Source organism: Carcharodon carcharias, chromosome 4 (genome assembly GCF_017639515.1).
Source record: "Carcharodon carcharias isolate sCarCar2 chromosome 4, sCarCar2.pri, whole genome shotgun sequence".
Classification (NCBI taxonomy): Eukaryota; Metazoa; Chordata; class Chondrichthyes; order Lamniformes; family Lamnidae; genus Carcharodon; species Carcharodon carcharias.
In genome coordinates, this window is record NC_054470.1 from 121,201,032 (window position 1) to 121,228,963 (window position 27,932).

The following is a 27,932-nucleotide window of genomic DNA, read 5'->3' on the forward strand; positions in this document are numbered from 1 at the left end:
ACAGACTCACTCACACACTCACACAGACTCACTCAGTCACACAGACTCACACACTAACTCACTCCCTCACCCACACAGACTCACTCACTCACACACTCACACAGACTCACACACTCACACAGACTCACTCACACACACAGACTCACTCACACAGACTCACTCACTCACACACTCACACCAGACTCACTCACTCACACAGACTCACTCACTCACACACTCACACAGACTCACTCACACAGACTTACTCCGTCTCCCACACAGACTCACTTACTCACACAGACTCACTCACTCACACACTCACACTGACTCACTCACTCACACGGACACACTCACATACAGAGTCACACCCTCACCAACACAGACCCAATCACTCACACACTCACACAGTCTCAATCACTCACACACTCACAGACTCACTCGCTCACACAGACTCATTCAATCACACGCTTACAAAGACACACACTCACACAGACTCACTCACTCACTCACTCACTCACACATCCTCACTCGCTCACACACACACACTCACTCACACAGACTCACTGGCCCACACAGACTCTTTCACTCACACAGACTCACTCACTGGCACACACTAATTCACTCACCCACACAGACTCCCTCACTCACTCACACACACTTACAAAGACTCACACACCCACACAGACTCATTCACTCACACAAACTCACTCACTCACACAGACTCACTCACTCACACAGACTCACTCACATACTCACACTGACACACTCACCCGCACACTCACTTACTCACTCACTCACACATTGACACAGATTCACTCACTCACAATGATTCATTCATTCACACAGACGCACTCACCCACACAGACTCACTCACTCGCTCACTCACACACTCACACAGACTCACTCACACACTCACACTGACTCACTCACCCGCACAGACTCGCTTACTCACTCACTCACACACAGCCACAGACTCACTCACTCACACAGACTCACTCACTCACACCGACTCACTCCCTCACACACACACAGACCCACTCACTCACACACTCACACAGACTCACTCACCCACAAAGACTCTCTCACTCACACAGACACATTCACACACTCACACAGACTCACTCACCCACGAAGACTCTCTCACTCATACAGACTCTCTCACTCACAGATTTACTCATCCAGACATACTCACTTACACAGACACATTCACACACTCACACAGACTCACTCACCCACGAAGACTCTCTCACTCACACAGACTAACTCACTCACACGGACACACTCACATACAGAGTCACTCCCTCACCAACACAGACCCAATCACTCACACACTCACACAGTCTCAATCACTCACACACTCACAGACTCACTCGCTCACACAGACTCATTCAATCACACTCTCACAAAGACACACACTCACACAGACTCACTCCCTCGCTCACTCACTCACACATCCTCACTCCCTCACACACACAGACTCACTCACACAGACTCACTGTCCCACACAGACTCTTTCACTCACACAGACTCACTCACTGGCACACACTAATTCACTCACCCACATAGACTCCCTCACTCACTCACACACACTTACAAAGACTGACACATCCACACAGACTCATTCACTCACACAAACTCACTCACTCACAATGATTCATTCATTCACACAGACTCACTCACTCACACAGACTCACTCACTCACTCACACACGGACACAGACTCATTCACTCACATAGACTCACTCACTGACTCACTCACTCACACATCGACACAGACGCACTCACCCACACAGACTCACTCACTCGCTCGCTCACACACTCACACAGACTCACTCACTCACACACTCACACAGACTCACTCACACAGACTTACTCCGTCTCCCACACAGACTCACTTACTCACACAGACTCACTCACTCACACGCTCACACTGACTCACTCACCCGCACAGACTCGCTTACTCACTCACTCACACACAGCCACAGACTCACTCACACAGACTCACTCACTCACACCGACTCACTCCCTCACACACTCACACAGGCCCACTCACTCACACACTCACACAGACTCACTCACCTACAAAGACTCTCTCACTCACACAGACTCTCTCTCACAGATTTACTCATCCAGACATACTCACTTACACAGACACATTCACACACTCACACAGACTCACTCACCCACGAAGACTCTCTCACTCATACAGACTCTCTCACTCACAGATTTACTCATCCAGACATACTCACTTACACAGACACTTTCACACACTCACACAGACTCACTCACCCACGAAGACTCTCTCACTCACACAGACTAACTCACTCACACGGACACACTCACATACAGAGTCACTCCCTCACCAACACAGACCCAATCACTCACACACTCACAGTCTCAATCACTCACACACTCACAGACTCACTCGCTCACACAGACTCACTCACTCACACACGGACATAGACTCATTCATTCACACCGACTCACTGACTCACACAGACTCACTCATTCACACAAACTCACTCACTCACTCATTCACACATGGACACAGACGCACTCACCCACACAGTCTCACTCACTCGCTCACTCACACACTCACACAGACTCACTCACACAGACTTACTCCGTACCCACACAGACTCACTTACTCACACAGACTCACTCACTCACACACTCACACTGTCTCACTCGCACTGCCTCACCCACTCAGACTAACTTACTCACTCACTCACACACTCACACAAACTAACTTACCCAAACGGACTGATTCACTCACACAGACTCACTCCCTCACACGCTCACATAGACCCACTCACTCACACAGACACACTCACACAGACTCACCCCCTCACACACTCACACAGACTCACTCACTCACACACTCACACAAACCCACTCACTCACACACACATAGACTCACTCACACAGACTCACTCACTCACATAGACTCACTACCTCACCTACTCAGACTCACTCACTCACACAGACTCACTCACCCACACAGACTCACGTACTCACACTGCCTCACTCACTCACACACTCACACTGACACACTCACCCGCACACTCACTTCTTCACTCACTCACACACTGACACAGACTCACTCACTCACACAGACTCACTCACTCACACACGGACACAGACTCATTCATTCACACTGACTCACTGACTCACACAGACTCACTCACTCACACAAACTCACTCACTCACTCATTCACACATGAACACAGACACACTCACCCGCACAGACTCACTCACTCGCTCACTCACACACTCACACAGAATCACTCACACAGACTTATTCCATCACCCACACAGACTCATTTACTCACACAGACTCACTCACTCACACACTCACACTGACTCACTCGCACTGCCTCACCTGCACAGACTAACTTACTTACTCACTCACACACTGACACAAACTAACTTACCCAAACAGACTGACTCACTCACACAGATTCACTCCCTCACACACTCACACAGACCCACTCACTCACACAGACACACTCACAAAGACTCACTCACTAACACAGACACACTCACACAGACTCACTCCCTCACACACTCACACAGACCCACTCACTCACATACTCACACAGACACACTCACACAGACTCACTCCCTCACACACTCACACAGACCTACTCACTCACATACTCACACAGACTCACTCACACAGACTCACTCACATAGACTCACTACCTCACCTACTCAGACTCACTCATTCACACAGATTCACTCACCCACACAGACTCACTTACTCACACAGCCTCACTCACTCACACACTCACACTGACACACTCACCCACACACTCACTTACTCACTCACTCACACTGACACAGACTCACTCACTCACACAGACTCACTCACTCACACACGGACATAGACTCATTCATTCACACCGACTCACTGACTCACACAGACTCACTCATTCACACAAACTCACTCACTCACTCATTCACACATGGACACAGACGCACTCACCAACGCAGTCTCACTCACTCACTCACTCACACACTCACACAGACTCACTCACACAGACTTACTCCGTACCCACACAGAATCACTTACTCACACAGACTCACTCACTCACACACTCACACTGTCTCACTCGCACTGCCTCACCCGCACAGACTAACTTACTCACTCACTCACACACTGACACAAACTAACTTACCCAAACAGACTGATTCACTCACACAGACTCACTCCCTCACACACTCACACAGACCCACTCACTCACACAGACACACTCACACAGACTCACCCCCTCACACACTCACACAGACTCACTCACTCACACACTCACACAACCCCACTCACTCACACAAGCACAGACTCGCTCACACAGAATCACTCACGCACATTCACACAGACACACTCACTCACACAGACTCACTCGCTCACTCACACACTCACACAGACTCACTCACACAGACTTACTCCGTCACCCACACAGACTCACTTACTCACCCAGACTCACTCACTCACACACTCACACTGACTCACTCACCCACACAGACTCACTTACTCACTCACTCACACACTGACACAGACTCACTTACCCACACAGACTCACTCACTCACACACTCACACAGACTCACTCTCACAGACTCACACACTTACACAGACTCACTCACTCACACACTCACAGACTCACTCACTCACACAGACTCACACTCACAGACTCACACTCACACAGACTCACTCTCACAGACTCACTAACTCACACAGACTCACTCTCACAGACTCACTCACTCACACAGACTCACACACTTACACAGACTCACTTACTCACACACTCACAGACTCACTCACTCACACAGACTCACTCTCACAGACTCACTCACTCACACAGACTCACTCTCACAGACTCACTCACTCACACAGATTCACACACTTACACAGACTCACTCACTCACACTCTCACAGACTCACTCACTCACACAGACTCACTCTCACATACTCACTCACACAGACTCACTCCCTCACTCACACAGACTCACTCACTCACACAGACTCACTCACTCACACAGACTCACACACTCACATAGCCTCACACACTTACACAGACTCACTCACTCACACTCACACAGACTCACTCACTCACACAGACTCACACACTCACACAGACCCACTCACTCACACAGACTCACACACTCACATAGACTCGCTCACACACGGACACAGACTCAATCACTCGCACAGACTCACTGACTCACACCGACTCAATCACTCACTCAAACTCACTCACTCACTCACTCACTCACACATGGACACAGATGCACTCACCCACACAGACTCGCTCACTCACACACTCACACAGACTCACTCACTCACACACTCACACAGAATCACACACACACAGACTTACTCCCTCACCTACACAGATTCACTTACTCACACAGACTCACTTACTCACACACTCACTCAGACTCACTCACCCGCACTGACTCACTTACTCACTCAGTCACACACTGACACAGACTCAATTACCCCCACAGATTCACTCACTCACACACACTCACTCCTTCACACGCTCACACAGACCCACTCACACACACTTACACAGACTCACTCACACAGACTCACTAACTCACACAGACTCACTCCCTCACCTACACAGACTCACTCACTCACATAGACTCACTCCCTCACACACTCACACAGACCCAATCACTCACACGCACATAGACTCACTCACACAGACTCACTCACACACATTCACACAGGCACATTCACTCACACAGACTCACTCACACACACTCTCACTGACTCACTCACCTGCACACTCACTTACTCACTCACTCACACACTGACACAGATTCACTCACTCACAGAGATTCACTCACTCACACAGACTCACTCACTCACACAGACTCACTCAGTCACACACTCACACAGACATACTCACTTCCACAGACACACTCACACACAAAGACTCTCTCACTCACACAGACTCTCACTCACACAAGACTTATTCATCCAGACATACTCACTCACTTACACAGACACACTCACACACTCACACAGACTCACTCACCCACAAAGACTCTCTCACTCACACAGACTCAATCACTCACACAGGCACACTCACACACAGACTCACTCCCTCACCTACACAGACCACTCACTCACACACTCACACAGTCTCAATCACTCACACACTCACAGACTCACTCACTCACACAGACTCACTCACTCACACGCTCACACAGACTTACTCACTCACACAGACTCACTCACCCACACAGACTCACTCACACACTCACTTGCTCACACACTCACACACACTCACTCTCTCACACACTCACACAGACTCACTCACTCACACAGACTCACACACTCACACAGACTCACTCACACACTCACACAGACTCACTCACTCACACAGACTCACTCACACTAACTCACTCCCTCACCCACACAGACTCACTCACTCACACACTCACACAGACTCACACATTCACACAGACTCACTCACTCACGCAGACTCACTCACACAGACTCACTCACTCACACACTCACACAGACTCACTCACTCACACAGACTCACTCACTCACACACTCACACAGACTCACTCACACAGATTTACTCCGTCTCCCACACAGACTCACTTACTCACACAGACTCACTCACTCACACACTCACACTGACTCACTCACTCACACGGACACACTCACATACAGAGTCACTCCCTCACCAACACAGACCCAATCACTCACACACTCACACAGTCTCAATCACTCACACACTCACAGACTCACTCGCTCACACAGACTCATTCAATCACACGCTCACAAAGACACACGCTCACACAGACTCACTCACTCACTCACTCACTCACACATCCTCACTCGCTCACACACACACACTCACTCACACAGACTCACTGGCCCACACAGACTCTTTCACTCACACAGACTCACTCACTGGCACACACTAATTCACTCACCCACACAGACTCCCTCACTCACTCACACACACTTACAAAGACTCACACACCCACACAGACTCATTCACTCACACAAACTCACTCACTCACACAGACACACTCACTCACACAGGCTCATTCACTCACACAGACTCATTCACCCATACAGACTCACGCACTCACACAGACTCACTCACTCACACAGACTCACTCACATACTCACACTGACACACTCACCCGCACACTCACTTACTCACTCACTCACACATTGACACAGATTCACTCACTCACAATGATTCATTCATTCACACAGACGCACTCACCCACACAGACTCACTCACTCGCTCACACACACTCACACAGACTCACTCACACACTCACACTGACTCACTCACCCGCACAGACTCGCTTACTCACTCACTCACACACAGCCACAGACTCACTCACTCACACAGACTCACTCACTCACACCGACTCACTCCCTCACACACTCACACAGACCCACTCACTCACACACTCACACAGACTCACTCACCCACAAAGACTCTCTCACTCACACAGACTCTCTCACTCACAGATTTACTCATCCAGACATACTCACTTACACAGACACATTCACACACTCACACAGACTCACACCCACGAAGACTCTCTCACTCACACAGACTAACTCACTCACACTGACACACTCACATACAGAGTCACTCCCTCACCAACACAGACCCAATCACTCACACACTCACACAGTCTCAATCACTCACACACTCACAGACTCACTCGCTCACACAGACTTACTCCGTCACCCACACAGACTCACTTACTCACCCAGACTCACTCACTCACACACTCACACTGACTCACTCACCCACACAGACTCACTTACTCACTCACTCACACACTGACACAGACTCACTTACCCACACAGACTCACTCACACACACTCACACAGACTCACTCTCACAGACTCACTCACTCACACAGACTCACACACTTACACAGACTCACTTACTCACACACTCACAGACTCACTCACTCACACAGACTCACTCTCACAGACTCACTCACTCACACAGACTCACTCTCACAGACTCACTCACTCACACAGACTCACGCACTTACACAGACTCACTCACTCACACTCTCACAGACTCACTCACTCACACAGACTCACTCTCACATACTCTCTCACACTGACTCACTCCCTCACTCACACAGACTCACTCACTCACACAGACTCACTCACTCACACAGACTCACACACTCACATAGACTCACACACTTACACAGACTCACTCACTCACACTCACACAGACTCACTCACTCACACAGACTCACACACTCACACAGACCAACTCACTCACACAGACTCACACACTCACATAGACTCACTCACACACGGACACAGACTCAATCACTCACACAGACTCACTGACTCACACTGACTCAATCACTCACTCAAACTCACTCACACTCACTCACACATGGACACAGATGCACTCACCCACACAGACTCGCTCACTCACACACTCACACAGACTCACTCACTCACACACTCACACAGACTCACACACACAGACTTACTCCCTCACCTACACAGACTCACTTACTCACACAGACTCACTCACTCACACACTCTCTCAGACTCACTCACCCGCACAGACTCACTTACTCACTCAGTCACACACTGACACAGACTCACTTACCCCCACAGATTCACGCACTCACACACACTCACTCCTTCACACGCTCACACAGACCCACTCACTCACACACTTACACAGACTCACTCACACAGACTCACTAACTCACACAGACTCACTCCCTCACCTACACAGACTCACTCACTCACATAAACTCACTCCCTCACACACTCACACAGACCCAATCACTCACACGCACATAGACTCACTCACACAGACTCACTCACACACATTCACACAGGCACATTCACTCACACAGACTCACTCACTCACACACTCTCACTGACTCACTCACCTGCACACTCACTTACTCACTCACTCACACACTGACACAGATTCACTCACTCACAGAGATTCACTCACTCACACAGACTCACTCACTCACACAGACTCACTCAGTCACACACTCACACAGACATACTCACTTACACAGACACACTCACACACAAAGACTCTCTCACTCACACAGACTCTCACTCACACAGACTTATTCATCCAGACATACTCACTCACTTACACAGACACACTCACACACTCACACAGACTCACTCACCCACAAAGACTCTCTCACTCACACAGACTCAATCACTCACACAGGCACACTCACACACAGACTCACTCCCTCACCTACACAGACCACTCACTCACACACTCACACAGTCTCAATCACTCACACACTCACAGACTCACTCACTCACACAGACTCACTCGCTCACACAGACTTACTCACTCACACAGACTCACTGACCCACACAGATTCACTCACTCACTCACTTGCTCACACACTCACACAGACTCACTCTCTCACACACTCACACAGACTTACTCACTCACACAGACTCACTCACCCACACAGACTCACTCACACACTCACTTGCTCACACACTCACACACACTCACTCTCTCACACACTCACACAGACTCACTCACTCACACAGACTCACACACTCACACAGACTCACTCACACTCACACAGACTCACTCACTCACACAGACTCACTCACACTAACTCACTCCCTCACCCACACAGACTCACTCACTCACACACTCACACAGACTCACACACTCACACAGACTCACCCACTCACACAGACTCACTCACACAGACTCACTCACTCACACACTCACACAGACTCACTCACTCACACAGACTCACTCACTCACACACTCACACAGACTCACTCACACAGACTTACTCCGTCTCCCACACAGACTCACTTACTCACACAGACTCACTCACTCACACACTCACACTGACTCACTCACTCACACGGACACACTCACATACAGAGGCACTCCCTCACCAACACAGACCCAATCACTCACACACTCACACAGTCTCAATCACTCACACACTCACAGACTCACTCGCTCACACAGACTCATTCAATCACACGCTCACAAAGACACACACTCACACAGACTCACTCACTCACTCACTCACACATCCTCACTCGCTCACACACACACACTCACTCACACAGACTCACTGGCCCACACAGACTCTTTCACTCACACAGACTCACTCACTGGCACACACTAATTCACTCACCCACACAGACTCCCTCACTCACTCACACACACTTACAAAGACTCACACACCCACGCAGACTCATTCACTCACACAAACTCACTCACTCACACAGACACACTCACTCACACAGGCTCATTCACTCACACAGACTCATTCACCCATACAGACTCACGCACTCACACAGACTCACTCACTCACACAGACTCACTCACATACTCACACTGACACACTCACCCGCACACTCACTTACTCACTCACTCACACATTGACACAGATTCACTCACTCACAATGATTCATTCATTCACACAGACGCACTCACCCACACAGACTCACTCACTCGCTCACTCACACACTCACACAGACTCACTCACACACTCACACTGACTCACTCACCCGCACAGACTCGCTTACTCACTCACTCACACACAGCCACAGACTCACTCACTCACACAGACTCACTCACTCACACCGACTCACTCCCTCACACACTCACACAGACCCACTCACTCACACACTCACACAGACTCACTCACCCACAAAGACTCTCTCACTCACACAGACTCTCTCACTCACAGATTTACTCATCCAGACATACTCACTCACACAGACACATTCACACACTCACACAGACTCACTCACCCACGAAGACTCTCTCACTCATACAGACTCTCTCACTCACAGATTTACTCATCCAGACATACTCACTTACACAGACACATTCACACACTCACACAGACTCACTCACCCACGAAGACTCTCTCACTCACACAGACTAACTCACTCACACTGACACACTCACATACAGAGTCACTCCCTCACCAACACAGACCCAATCACTCACACACTCACACAGTCTCAATCACTCACACACTCACAGACTCACTCGCTCACACAGACTTACTCCGTCACCCACACAGACTCACTTACTCACCCAGACTCACTCACTCACACACTCACACTGACTCACTCACCCACACAGACTCACTTACTCACTCACTCACACACTGACACAGACTCACTTACCCACACAGACTCACTCACACACACTCACACAGACTCACTCTCACAGACTCACTCACTCACACAGACTCACACACTTACACAGACTCACTTACTCACACACTCACAGACTCACTCACTCACACAGACTCACTCTCACAGACTCACTCACTCACACAGACTCACTCTCACAGACTCACTCACTCACACAGACTCACGCGCTTACACAGACTCACTCACTCACACTCTCACAGACTCACTCACTCACACAGACTCACTCACTCACACAGACTCACTCTCACATACTCTCTCACACAGACTCACTCCCTCACTCACACAGACTCACTCACTCACACAGACTCACTCACTCACACAGACTCACACACTCACATAGACTCACACACTTACACAGACTCACTCACTCACACTCACACAGACTCACTCACTCACACAGACTCACACACTCACACAGACCAACTCACTCACACAGACTCACACACTCACATAGACTCACTCACACACGGACACAGACTCAATCACTCACACAGACTCACTGACTCACACTGACTCAATCACTCACTCAAACTCACTCACTCACTCACACATGGACACAGATGCACTCACCCACACAGACTCGCTCACTCACACACTCACACAGACTCACTCACTCACACACTCACACAGACTCACACACACAGACTTACTCCCTTCACCTACACAGACTCACTTACTCACACAGACTCACTCACTCACACACTCACTCAGACTCACTCACCCGCACAGACTCACTTACTCACTCAGTCACACACTGACACAGACTCACTTACCCCCACAGATTCACTCACTCACACACACTCACTCCTTCACACGCTCACACAGACCCACTCACTCACACACTTACACAGACTCACTCACACAGACTCACTAACTCACACAGACTCACTCCCTCACCTACACAGACTCACTCACTCACATAGACTCACTCCCTCACACACTCACACAGACCCAATCACTCACACGCACATTGACTCACTCACACAGACTCACTCACACACATTCACACAGGCACATTCACGCACACAGACTCACTCACTCACACACTCTCACTGACTCACTCACCTGCACACTCACTTACTCACTCACTCACACACTGACACAGATTCACTCACTCACAGAGATTCACACACTCACAAAGACTCACTCACTCACACAGACTCACTCAGTCACACACTCACACAGACATACTCACTTACACAGACACACTCACACACAAAGACTCTCTCACTCACACAGACTCTCACTCACACAGACTTATTCATCCAGACATACTCACTCACTTACACAGACACACTCACACACTCACACAGACTCACTCACCCACAAAGACTCTCTCACTCACACAGACTCAATCACTCACACAGGCACACTCACACACATACTCACTCCCTCACCTACACAGACCACTCACTCACACACTCACACAGTCTCAATCACTCACACACTCACAGACTCACTCACTCACACAGACTCACTCACTCACACGCTCACACAGACTTACTCACTCACACAGACTCACTCACCCACACAGACTCAATCACACACTCACTTGCTCACACACTCACACAGACTCACTCTCTCACACACTCACACAGACTCACTCACTCACACAGACTCACACACTCACACAGACTCACTCACTCACACACTCAGACTCACTCACTCACACAGACTCACTCACACTAACTCACTCCCTCACCCACACAGACTCACTCACTCACACACTCACACAGACTCACACACTCACACAGACTCACTCACTCACACAGACTCACTCACACAGACTCACTCACTCACACACTCACACAGACTCACTCACTCACACAGACTCACTCACTCACACAGACTCACTCACACACTCACACAGACTCACTCACTCACTCACACAGACTCACTCACACTAACTCACTCCCTCACCCACACAGACTCACTTACTCACACACTCACACGGACTCACACACTCACACAGACTCACACACTCACACAGACTCACTCACTCACACACTCACACAGACTCACTCACTCACACAGACTCACTCACTCACACACTCACACAGACTCACTCACACAGACTTACTCCGTCTCCCACACAGACTCACTTACTCACACAGACTCACTCACTCACACACTCACACTGACTCACTCACTCACACGGACACACTCACATACGGAGTCACTCCCTCACCAACACAGACCCAATCACTCACACACTCACACAGTCTCAATCACTCACACACTCACAGACTCACTCGCTCACACAGACTCATTCAATCACACGCTCACAAAGACACACACTCACACAGACTCACTCCCTCGCTCACTCACTCACACATCCTCACTCGCTCACACACACACACTCACTCACACAGACTCACTGGCCCACACAGACACACTCACTCACACAGGCTCATTCACTCACACAGACTCATTCACCCGTACAGACTCACGCACTCACACAGACTCACTCACTCACACAGACTCACTCACATACTCACACTGACACACTCACCCGCACACTCACTTACTCACTCACTCACACATTGACACAGATTCACTCACTCACAATGATTCATTCATTCACACAGACGCACTCACTCACACAGACTCACTCACTCGCCCACTCACACACTCACACAGACTCACTCACACACTCACACTGACTCACTCACCCGCACAGACTCGCTTACTCACTCACTCACACACAGCCACAGACTCACTCACACAGACTCACTCACTCACACCGACTCACTCCCTCACACACTCACACAGACCCACTCACTCACACACTCACAAAGACTCACTCACCCACAAAGACTCTCTCACTCACACAGACTCTCTCACTCACAGATTTACTCATCCAGACATACTCACTTACACAGACACATTCACACACTCACACAGACTCACTCACCCACGAAGACTCTCTCACTCACACAGACTAACTCACTCACACGGACACACTCACATACAGAGTCACTCCCTCACCAACACAGACCCAATCACTCACACACTCACACAGTCTCAATCACTCACACACTCACAGACTCACTCGCTCACACAGACTTACTCCGTCACCCACACAGACTCACTTACTCACCCAGACTCACTCACTCACACACTCACACTGATTCACTCACTCACACAGACTCACTTACTCACACAGACTCACTCTCACAGACTTACTCACTCACAAAGACTCACTCTCACAGACTCACTCACTCACACAGATTCACACACTTACACAGACTCACCCACTCACACTCTCACAGACTCACTCACTCACACAGACTCACTCTCACAGACTCACTCACTCACACAGACTCACTCACTCACACAGACTCACTCACTCACACAGACTCACACACTCACATAGACTCACACACTTACACAGACTCACTCACTCACACACTCACAGACTCACTCACTCACACAGACTCACTCTCACAGACTCACTAACTCACACAGACTCACTCTCACAGACTCACTCACTCACACAGACTCACACACTTACACAGACTCACTTACTCACACACTCACAGACTCACTCACTCACACAGACTCACTCTCACAGACTCACTCACTCACACAGACTCACTCTCACAGACTCACTCACTCACACAGATTCACACACTTACACAGACTCACTCACTCACACTCTCACAGACACTCACTCACACAGACTCACTCTCACATACTCACTCACACAGACTCACTCCCTCACTCACACAGACTCACTCACTCACACAGACTCACACACTAACATAGACTCACACACTCACATAGACTCACACACTTACACAGACTCACTCACTCACACTCACACAGACTCACTCACTCACACAGACTCACACACTCACACAGACCAACTCACTCACACAGACACACACTCACATAGACTCACTTACACACGGACACAGACTCAATCACTCACACAGACTCACTGACTCACACCGACTCAATCACTCACTCAAACTCACTCACTCACTCACACATGGACACAGATGCACTCACCCACACAGACTCGCTCACTCACACACTCACACAGACTCACTCACTCACACAGATTCACACACTTACACAGACTCACCCACTCACACTCTCACAGACTCACTCACTCACACAGACTCACTCTCACAGACTCACTCACTCACACAGACTCACTCACTCACACAGACTCACACACTCACATAGACTCACACACTTACACAGACTCACTCACTCACACACTCACAGACTCACTCACTCACACAGACTCACTCTCACAGACTCACTAACTCACACAGACTCACTCTCACAGACTCACTCACTCACACAGACTCACACACTTACACAGACTCACTTACTCACACACTCACAGACTCACTCACTCACACAGACTCACTCTCACAGACTCACTCACTCACACAGACTCACTCTCACAGACTCACTCACTCACACAGATTCACACACTTACACAGACTCACTCACTCACACTCTCACAGACACTCACTCACACAGACTCACTCTCACATACTCACTCACACAGACTCACTCCCTCACTCACACAGACTCACTCACTCACACAGACTCACACACTAACATAGACTCACACACTCACATAGACTCACACACTTACACAGACTCACTCACTCACACTCACACAGACTCACTCACTCACACAGACTCACACACTCACACAGACCAACTCACTCACACAGACTCACACACTCACATAGACTCACTTACACACGGACACAGACTCAATCACTCACACAGACTCACTGACTCACACCGACTCAATCACTCACTCAAACTCACTCACTCACTCACACATGGACACAGATGCACTCACCCACACAGACTCGCTCACTCACACACTCACACAGACTCACTCACTCACACACTCACACAGACTCACACACACAGACTTACTCCCTCACCTACACAGACTCACTTACTCACACAGACTCACTTACTCACACACTCACTCAGACTCACTCACCCGCACAGACTCACTTACTCACTCAGTCACACACTGACACAGACTCACTTACCCCCACAGATTCACTCACTCACACACACTCACTCCTTCACACGCTCACACAGACCCACTCACTCACACAGACTCACTCACACAGACTCACTAACTCACACAGACTCACTCCCTCACCTACACAGACTCACTCACTCACATAGACTCACTCCCTCACACACTCACACAGACCCAATCACTCACACGCACATAGACTCACTCACACAGACTCACTCACACACATTCACACAGGCACATTCACTCACACAGACTCACTCACTCACACACTCTCACTGACTCACTCACCTGCACACTCACTTACTCACTCACTCACACACTGACACAGATTCACTCACTCACAGAGATTCACTCACTCACACAGACTCACTCACTCACACAGACTCACTCAGTCACACACTCACACAGACATACTCACTTACACAGACACACTCACACACAAAGACTCTCTCACTCACACAGACTCTCACTCACACAGACTTATTCATCCAGACATACTCACTCACTTACACAGACACACTCACACACTCACACAGACTCACTCACCCACAAAGACTCTCTCACTCACACAGACTCAATCACTCACACAGGCATACTCACACACAGACTCACTCCCTCACCTACGCAGACCACTCACTCACACACTCACACAGTCTCAATCACTCACACACTCACAGACTCACTCACTCACACAGACTCACTCACTCACACGCTCACACAGACTTACTCACCCACACAGACTCACTCACCCACACAGACTCACTCACTCACTCACTTGCTCACACACTCACACAGACTCACTCTCTCACACACTCACACAGACTCACTCACTCACACAGACTCACACACTCACACAGACTCACTCACTCACACACTCACACAGACTCACTCACTCACACAGACTCACTCACACTAACTCACTCCCTCACCCACACAGACTCACTCACTCACACACTCACACAGACTCACACACTCACACAGACTCACTCACTCACACAGACTCACACACTCACACAGACTCACTCACTCACACACTCACACAGACTCACTCACTCACACAGACTCACTCACTCACACATTCACACAGACTCACTCACACAGGTTTACTCCGTCTCCCACACAGACTCACTTACTCACACAGACTCACTCACTCACACACTCACACTGACTCACTCACTCACACGGACACACTCACATACAGAGTCACACCCTCACCAACACAGACCCAATCACTCACACACTCACACAGACTCACTCACTCACTCACTCACTCACACATCCTCACTCGCTCACACACACACACTCACTCACACAGACTCACTGGCCCACACAGACTCTTTCACTCATACAGACTCACTCACTGGCACACACTAATTCACTCACCCACACAGACTCCCTCACTCACTCACACACACTTACAAAGACTCACACACCCACACAGACTCATTCACTCACACAAACTCACTCACTCACACAGACACACTCACTCACACAGGCTCATTCACTCACACAGACTCATTCACCCGTACAGACTCACGCACTCACACAGACTCACTCACTCACACAGACTCACTCACATACTCACACTGACACACTCACCCGCACACTCACTTACTCACTCACTCACACATTGACACAGATTCACTCACTCACAATGATTCATTCATTCACACAGACGCACTCACTCACACAGACTCACTCACTCGCCCACTCACACACTCACACAGACTCACTCACACACTCACACTGACTCACTCACCCGCACAGACTCGCTTACTCACTCACTCACACACAGCCACAGACTCACTCACTCACACAGACTCACTCACTCACACCGACTCACTCCCTCACACACTCACACAGACCCACTCACTCACACACTCACACAGACTCACTCACCCACGAAGACTCTCTCACTCACACAGACTAACTCACTCACACGGACACACTCACATACAGAGTCACACCCTCACCAACACAGACCCAATCACTCACACACTCACACAGTCTCAATCACTCACACACTCACAGACTCACTCACTCACACAGACTCACTCACTCACTCACACACGGACACAGACTCATTCACTCACATAGACTCACTCACTGACTCACTCACTCACACATCGACACAGACGCACTCACCCACACAGACTCACTCACTCACACACTCACACAGACTCACTCACACAGACTTACTCCGTCTCCCACACAGACTCACTTACTCACACAGACTCACTCACTCACACACTCACACTGACTCACTCACTCACACGGACACACTCACATACAGAGTCACTCCCTCACCAACACAGACCCAATCACTCACACACTCACACAGACTCACTCACCCACAAAGACTCTCTCACTCACACAGACTCTCTCACTCACAGATTTACTCATCCAGACATACTCACTTACACAGACACATTCACACACTCACACAGACTCACTCACCCACGAAGTCTCTCTCACTCATACAGACTCTCTCACTCACAGATTTACTCATCCAGAAATACTCACTTACACAGACACATTCACACACTCACACAGACTCACTCACCCACGAAGACTCTCTCACTCACACAGATTAACTCACTCACACAGACACACTCACATACAGAGTCACACCCTCACCAACACAGACCCAATCACTCACACACTCACACAGTCTCAATCACTCACACACTCACAGACTCACTCGCTCACACAGACTCATTCAATCACACGCTCACAAAGACACACACTCACACAGACTCACTCGCTCACTCACTCACACATCCTCACTCCCTCACACACACAGACTCACTCACACAGACTCACTGGCCCACACAGACCCTTTCACTCACACAGACTCACTCACTGGCACACACTAATTCACTCACCCACACAGACTCCCTCACTCACTCACACACACTTACAAAGACTCACACACCCACACCGACTCACTCACTCACTCACTTGCTCACACACTCACACAGACTCACTCTCTCACACACTCACACAGACTCACTCACTCACACAGACTCACACACTCACACAGACTCACTCACTCACACACTCACACAGACTCACTCACTCACACAGACTCACTCACACTAACTCACTCCCTCACCCACACAGACTCACTCACTCACACACACTCACACAGACTCACTCACCCACACAGACTCACTCACTCACTCACTTGCTCACACACTCACACAGACTCACTCTCTCACACACTCACACAGACTCACTCACTCACACAGACTCACACACTCACACAGAGTCACTCACTCACACACTCACACAGACTCACTCACTCACACAGACTCACTCACACTAACTCACTCCCTCACCCACACAGACTCACTCACTCACACACTCACACAGACTCACACACTCACACAGACTCACTCACTCACACAGACTCACTCACACAGACTCACTCACTCACACACTCACACAGACTCACTCACTCACACAGACTCACTCACTCACACACTCACACAGACTCACTCACACAGACTTACTCCGTCTCCCACACAGACTCACTTACTCACACAGACTCACTCACTCACACACTCACACTGACTCACTCACTCACACGGACACACTCACATACGGAGTCACTCCCTCACCAACACAGACCCAATCACTCACAGACTCACTCGCTCACACAGACTCATTCAATCACACGCTCACAAAGACACACACTCACACAGACTCACTCACTCACTCACTCACTCACTCACACATCCTCACTCGCTCACACACACACACTCACTCACACAGACTCACTGGCCCACACAGACTCTTTCACTCACACAGACTCACTCACTGGCACACACTAATTCACTCACCCACACAGACTCCCTCACTCACTCACACACAATTACAAAGACTGACACATCCACACAGACTCATTCACTCACACAAACTCACTCACTCACACAGACACACTCACTCACACAGGCTCATTCACTCACACAGACTCATTCACCCATACAGACTCACTCACTCACACAGACTCACTCACTCACAAAGACTCACTCACATACTCACACTGACACACTCACCCGCACACTCACTTACTCACTCACTCACACATTGACACAGATTCACTCACTCACAATGATTCATTCATTCACACAGACTCACTCACTCACACAGACTCACTCACTCACTCACACACGGACACAGACTCATTCACTCACATAGACTCACTCACTGACTCACTCACTCACACATCGACACAGACGCACTCACCCACACAGACTCACTCACTCACACACTCACACAGACTCACTCACACAGACTTACTCCGTCTCCCACACAGACTCACTTACTCACACAGACTCACTCACTCACACACTCACACTGACTCACTCACTCACACGGACACACTCACATACAGAGTCACTCCCTCACCAACACAGACCCAATCACTCACACACTCACACAGACTCACTCACCCACAAAGACTCTCTCACTCACACAGACTCTCTCACTCACAGATTTACTCATCCAGACATACTCACTTACACAGACACATTCACACACTCACACAGACTCACTCACCCACGAAGTCTCTCTCACTCATACAGACTCTCTCACTCACAGATTTACTCATCCAGAAATACTCACTTACACAGACACATTCACACACTCACACAGACTCACTCACCCACGAAGACTCTCTCACTCACACAGATTAACTCACTCACACAGACACACTCACATACAGAGTCACACCCTCACCAACACAGACCCAATCACTCACATACTCACACAGTCTCAATCACTCACACACTCACAGACTCACTCGCTCACACAGACTCATTCAATCACACGCTCACAAAGACACACACTCACACAGACTCACTCGCTCACTCACTCACACATCCTCACTCCCTCACACACACAGACTCACTCACACAGACTCACTGGCCCACACAGACCCTTTCACTCACACAGACTCACTCACTGGCACACACTAATTCACTCACCCACACAGACTCCCTCACTCACTCACACACACTTACAAAGACTCACACACCCACACCGACTCACTCACTCACTCACTTGCTCACACACTCACACAGACTCACTCTCTCACACACTCACACAGACTCACTCACTCACACAGACTCACACACTCACACAGACTCACTCACTCACACACTCACACAGACTCACTCACTCACACAGACTCACTCACACTAACTCACTCCCTCACCCACACAGACTCACTCACTCACACACACTCACACAGACTCACTCACCCACACAGACTCACTCACTCACTCACTTGCTCACACACTCACACAGACTCACTCTCTCACACACTCACACAGACTCACTCACTCACACAGACTCACACACTCACACAGACTCACTCACTCACACACTCACACAGACTCACTCACTCACACAGACTCACTCACACTAACTCACTCCCTCACCCACACAGACTCACTCACTCACACACTCACACAGACTCACACACTCACACAGACTCACTCACTCACACAGACTCACTCACACAGACTCACTCACTCACACACTCACACAGACTCACTCACTCACACAGACTCACTCACTCACACACTCACACAGACTCACTCACACAGACTTACTCCGTCTCCCACACAGACTCACTTACTCACACAGACTCACTCACTCACACACTCACACTGACTCACTCACTCACACGGACACACTCACATACGGAGTCACTCCCTCACCAACACAGACCCAATCACTCACAGACTCACTCGCTCACACAGACTCATTCAATCACACGCTCACAAAGACACACACTCACACAGACTCACTCACTCACTCACTCACTCACTCACACATCCTCACTCGCTCACACACACACACTCACTCACACAGACTCACTGGCCCACACAGACTCTTTCACTCACACAGACTCACTCACTGGCACACACTAATTCACTCACCCACACAGACTCCCTCACTCACTCACACACACTTACAAAGACTCACACACCCACACAGACTCATTCACTCACACAAACTCACTCACTCACACAGACACACTCACTCACACAGGCTCATTCACTCACACAGACTCATTCACCCATACAGACTCACTCACTCACACAGACTCACTCACATACTCACACTGACACACTCACCCGCACACTCACTTACTCACTCACTCACACATTGACACAGATTCACTCACTCACAATGATTCATTCATTCACACAGACGCACTCACCCACACACACTCACTCACTCGCTCACTCACACACTCACACAGACTCACTCACTCACACACTCACACTGACTCACTCACCCGCACAGACTCGCTTACTCACTCACTCACACACAGCCACAGACTCACTCACACAGACTCACTCACTCACACCGACTCACTCACTCACACACTCACACCCACTCACTCACACACTCACACAGACTCACTCACCCACGAAGTCTCTCTCACTCATACAGACTCTCTCACTCACAGATTTACTCATCCAGAAATACTCACTTACACAGACACATTCACACACTCACACAGACTCACTCACCCACGAAGACTCTCTCACTCACACAGATTAACTCACTCACACAGACACACTCACATACAGAGTCACACCCTCACCAACACAGACCCAATCACTCACACACTCACACGGTCTCAATCACTCACACACTCACAGACTCACTCGCTCACACAGACTCATTCAATCACACGCTCACAAAGACACACACTCACACAGACTCACTCGCTCACTCACTCACACATCCTCACTCCCTCACACACACAGACTCACTCACACAGACTCACTGGCCCACACAGACCCTTTCACTCACACAGACTCACTCACTGGCACACACTAATTCACTCACCCACACAGACTCCCTCACTCACTCACACACACTTACAAAGACTCACACACCCACACAGACTTATTCACTCACACAAACTCACTCACTCACACAGACACACTCACTCACACAGGCTCATTCACTCACACAGACTCATTCATCCATACAGACTCACTCACTCACACACATTCACTCACTCACACAGACTCACTCACACACTCACACTGACACACTCACCCGCACACTCACTTACTCACTCACTCATACATTGACACAGATACACTCACTCACAATGATTCATTCACTCACACAGACTCACTCACTCACACAGACTCACTCACTCACTCACACACGGACACAGACTCATTCACTCACATAGACTCACTCACTGACTCACTCACTCACACATCGACACAGACGCACTCACCCACACAGACTCACTCACTCGCTCGCTCACACACTCACACAGACTCACTCACTCACACACTCACACAGACTCACTCACACAGACTTACTCCGTCTCCCACACAGACTCACTTACTCACACAGACTCACTCACTCACACACTCACACTGACTCACTCACCTGCACAGACTCACTTACTCACTCACTCACACACTGACACAGACTCACTCACTCACACAGACTCACTCACTCAACTGACTCACTCCCTCACACACTCACACAGACCCACTCATTCACACACTCACACAGAATCACTCACTCACACAGACTCACTCCCTCACCTACACAGACTCACTCACTCACACAGACTCACTCACTCACACAGACTCACTCCCTCACACACTCACACAGACCCACTCACTCACACACACATAGACTCACTCACACACTCACACTGACTCACTCACCTGCACACTCACTTACTCACTCACTCACACACTGACACAGATTCACTCACTCACACAGATTCACTCACTCACACAGACTCACTCACTCAAACTGACTCACACAGACTTACTCATCCAGTCATACTCACTTACACAGACTCACTCACTCACTCACACAGACTCACTCACCCACAAAGACTCTCTCATTCACACAGACTCTCTCACTCACACAGATTTACTCATCCAGACATACTCACTTACACTGACACATTCACACACTCACACAGACTCACTCACCCACAAAGACTCTCTCACTCACACAGACTCTCTCACTCACAGATTTACTCATCCAGACATACTCACTTACACAGACACATTCACAAACTCACACAGACTCACTCACCCACGAAGACTCTCTCACTTACACAGATTAACTCACTCACACAGACACACTCACATACAGAGTCACTTCCTCACCAACACAGACCCAATCACTCATACACTCACACAGTCTCAATCACTCACACACTCACAGACTCACTCGCTCACACAGACTCACTCACTCCCTCACACAGCCTCACTCCCTCACACACACAGACTCACTCACACAGACTCACTGACCCACACAGACTCACTCACTGGCACACACTAATTCACTCACCCACACAGACTCCCTCACTCACTCACACACACTTACAAAGACTCACACACCCACACAGACTCATTCACTCACACAAACTTACTCACTCACACAGACACACTCACTCACTCACACACACTTACAAAGACTCACTCACCCACACAGACTCATTCACTCACACAAACTCACTCACTCACACAGACACACTCACTCACTCACACAGGCTCATTCACTCACACAGACACATTCACCCATACGGACTCACTCACTCACGCTGACTCACTCACTCACACAGACTCATTCACCCACACAGACTCACTCACTCACTCACTTGCTCACACTCTCACACTGACTCATTCACCCACTCAGACTCACTCACTCACTCACACACTCACACAGACTCATTCACTCACTCACTCATACAGACTTACTCACTCACACACTCACACAGACTCAATCACACAGACTCACTCCCACACCCACACAGACTCACTCACTCACACAGACTCACACACTCACACAGACTCACTCGCTCACATACTCACTCACCCACACAGACACACGCACACAGACTCACTCCCTCACCCACCCAGACTCACTCACTCACACAGACTCACTCACTCACACACTCACACAGACTCACTCAGTCATAGACTCACTCACTCACACACTCACACAGACTCACTCACTCACACACATAAACTAACTCACTCACACAGATTCACTCCCTCACCCACACAGACTCACTTACACACATAAACTCACTCACACAGATTCATTCTCTCACCCACACAGACTCACTCACTCACACAGTCTCACTTGCTCACACACACTCACTCACCCACACAGACCCACTCACCTAAACAGATTCACGCACAGCAACTCACTCATGCGGGCTCTCTCACTCACACACACTCATTCATTCACACTGACTCTTCACTCACACAGGCTCACTCCTCACTCACTCACACAGACTCCCTCACTCATATCGACTCACTCACACAAACTCATTCACACTCACTCACTCAGACTCACTCACTCACACAGACTCACTCCCTCAGACACTCACACAGATTCACTCACACACTCACACAGACCCACTCACTCACACACATAGACTCACTCACACAGACTCACTCACACACATTCACACAGACTCACTCACTCACACAGACTCACTCACACCACCACACTGACACACTCACCCGCACACTCACTTACTCAATCACTCACACATTGACACAGATTCACTCACTCACACAGATTCATTCACTCACACAGACTCACTCACTCACACAGACTCACTCACTCACTCACACACGGACACAGACTCATTAGTCACATAGACTCTCTCACTCACACATGGACACAGACGCACTCACCTACACAGACTCGCTCACTCACACACTCACACAGACTCACTCACTCACACACTCACACAGACTCACTCACACAGATGTATTCCGTCACCCACACTGACTCACTTACTCACACAGACTCACTCACTCACACACTCACACTGACTCACTCACCCGCACAGACTCACTTACTCACTCACTCACACACTGACACAGACTCACTTACCCACACAGACTCACTCACTCACACAAACTCACTCCCTCACACACTCACACAGACCCATTCACACACACTCACAGTCTCACTCACACAGACTCACTCACTCACACAGACTCACTCCCTCACCTACACAGACTCACTCACTCACACAGACTCACTCCCTCACACACTCACACTGACCCACTCACTCACACACACATAGACTCACTCACACTGACTCACTTACCTGCACACTCACTTACTCACTCACTCACACACTGACACAGATTCACTCACTCACACAGATTCACTCACTCACACAGACTCACTCACTCAAACAGACTCACTGACTCACACACTCACACACTGACTCACTTACCTGCACACTCACTTACTCACTCACTCACACACTGACACAGATTCACTCACTCACACAGACTCACTCACTCAAACAGACTCACTGACTCACACACTCACACAGACTGACTCATCCAGTCATACTCACTTACACAGACTCACTCATTCACCCACACAGACTCACTCACCCACAAAGACTCTCTCACTCACACAGATTCTTTCACTCACACAGATTTACTCATCCAGACATACTCACTTACACAGACACATTCACACACTCGCACAGACTCACTCACCCACGAAGACTCTCTCACTCACACAGATTAACTCACTCACACAGACACACTCACATACAGAGTCACTTCCTCACCAACACAGACCCAATCACTCACACACTCACACAGTCTCAATCACTCACACACTCACAGACTCACTCGCTCACACAGACTCACTCAATCACACACTCACAAAGACTCACACTCACACAGACTCACTCACTCACTCACTCACACAGCCTCACTCCCTCACACACACAGACTCACTCACACAGACTCACTGACCCACACAGACTCTTTCACTCACACAGACTCACTCACTGGCACACACTAATTCACTCACCCACACAGACTCCCTCACTCATACCGATTCACTCACCCATACAGACTCACTCACTCACTCACACACACTTACAAAAACTCACTCAACCACACAGACTCATTCACTCACACAAACTCACTCACTCACACAGACACACTCACTCACTCACACAGGCTCATTCACTCACACAGACTCATTCACCCATACAGACTCACTCACTCACACAGACTCACTCACTCACACAGACTCATTCACTCACACAGACTCACTCACTTGCTCACACACTCACACTGACTCACTCACCCACTCAGACTCACTCACTCACACAGACTCACTCACTCACACACTCAGACTCACTCACTCACACAGACTCACTCACACACACTCACACAGACCCACTCACTCACTCACACAGACTCACTCCTTCACACACTCACATAAACTCACTCACTCACACACTCACACTGACCCACTCACTCACACACATAGACTCACTCACACAGACTCACTCACACACATTCACACAGACACACTCACACACAGACTCACTCACCCGCACACTCACTTACTCACACAGATTGACTCACTCACTCAAACAGACTCACTCACCCACACTGACTCACTCACTCACACACTCACACAGATTGACTCACTCACTCACACACTCACCCCCTCACCAGCACAGACTCCCTGACTTACTCACCCACATTGACTCACTCACCCATACAGACTCCCTCACCCATACCGATTCACTCACTCAGACAGATCACTCACTCACTCACACAGACACACTCCCTCACCCACTCAGATTCACTCATTCACACAGACTCACTCCCTGAC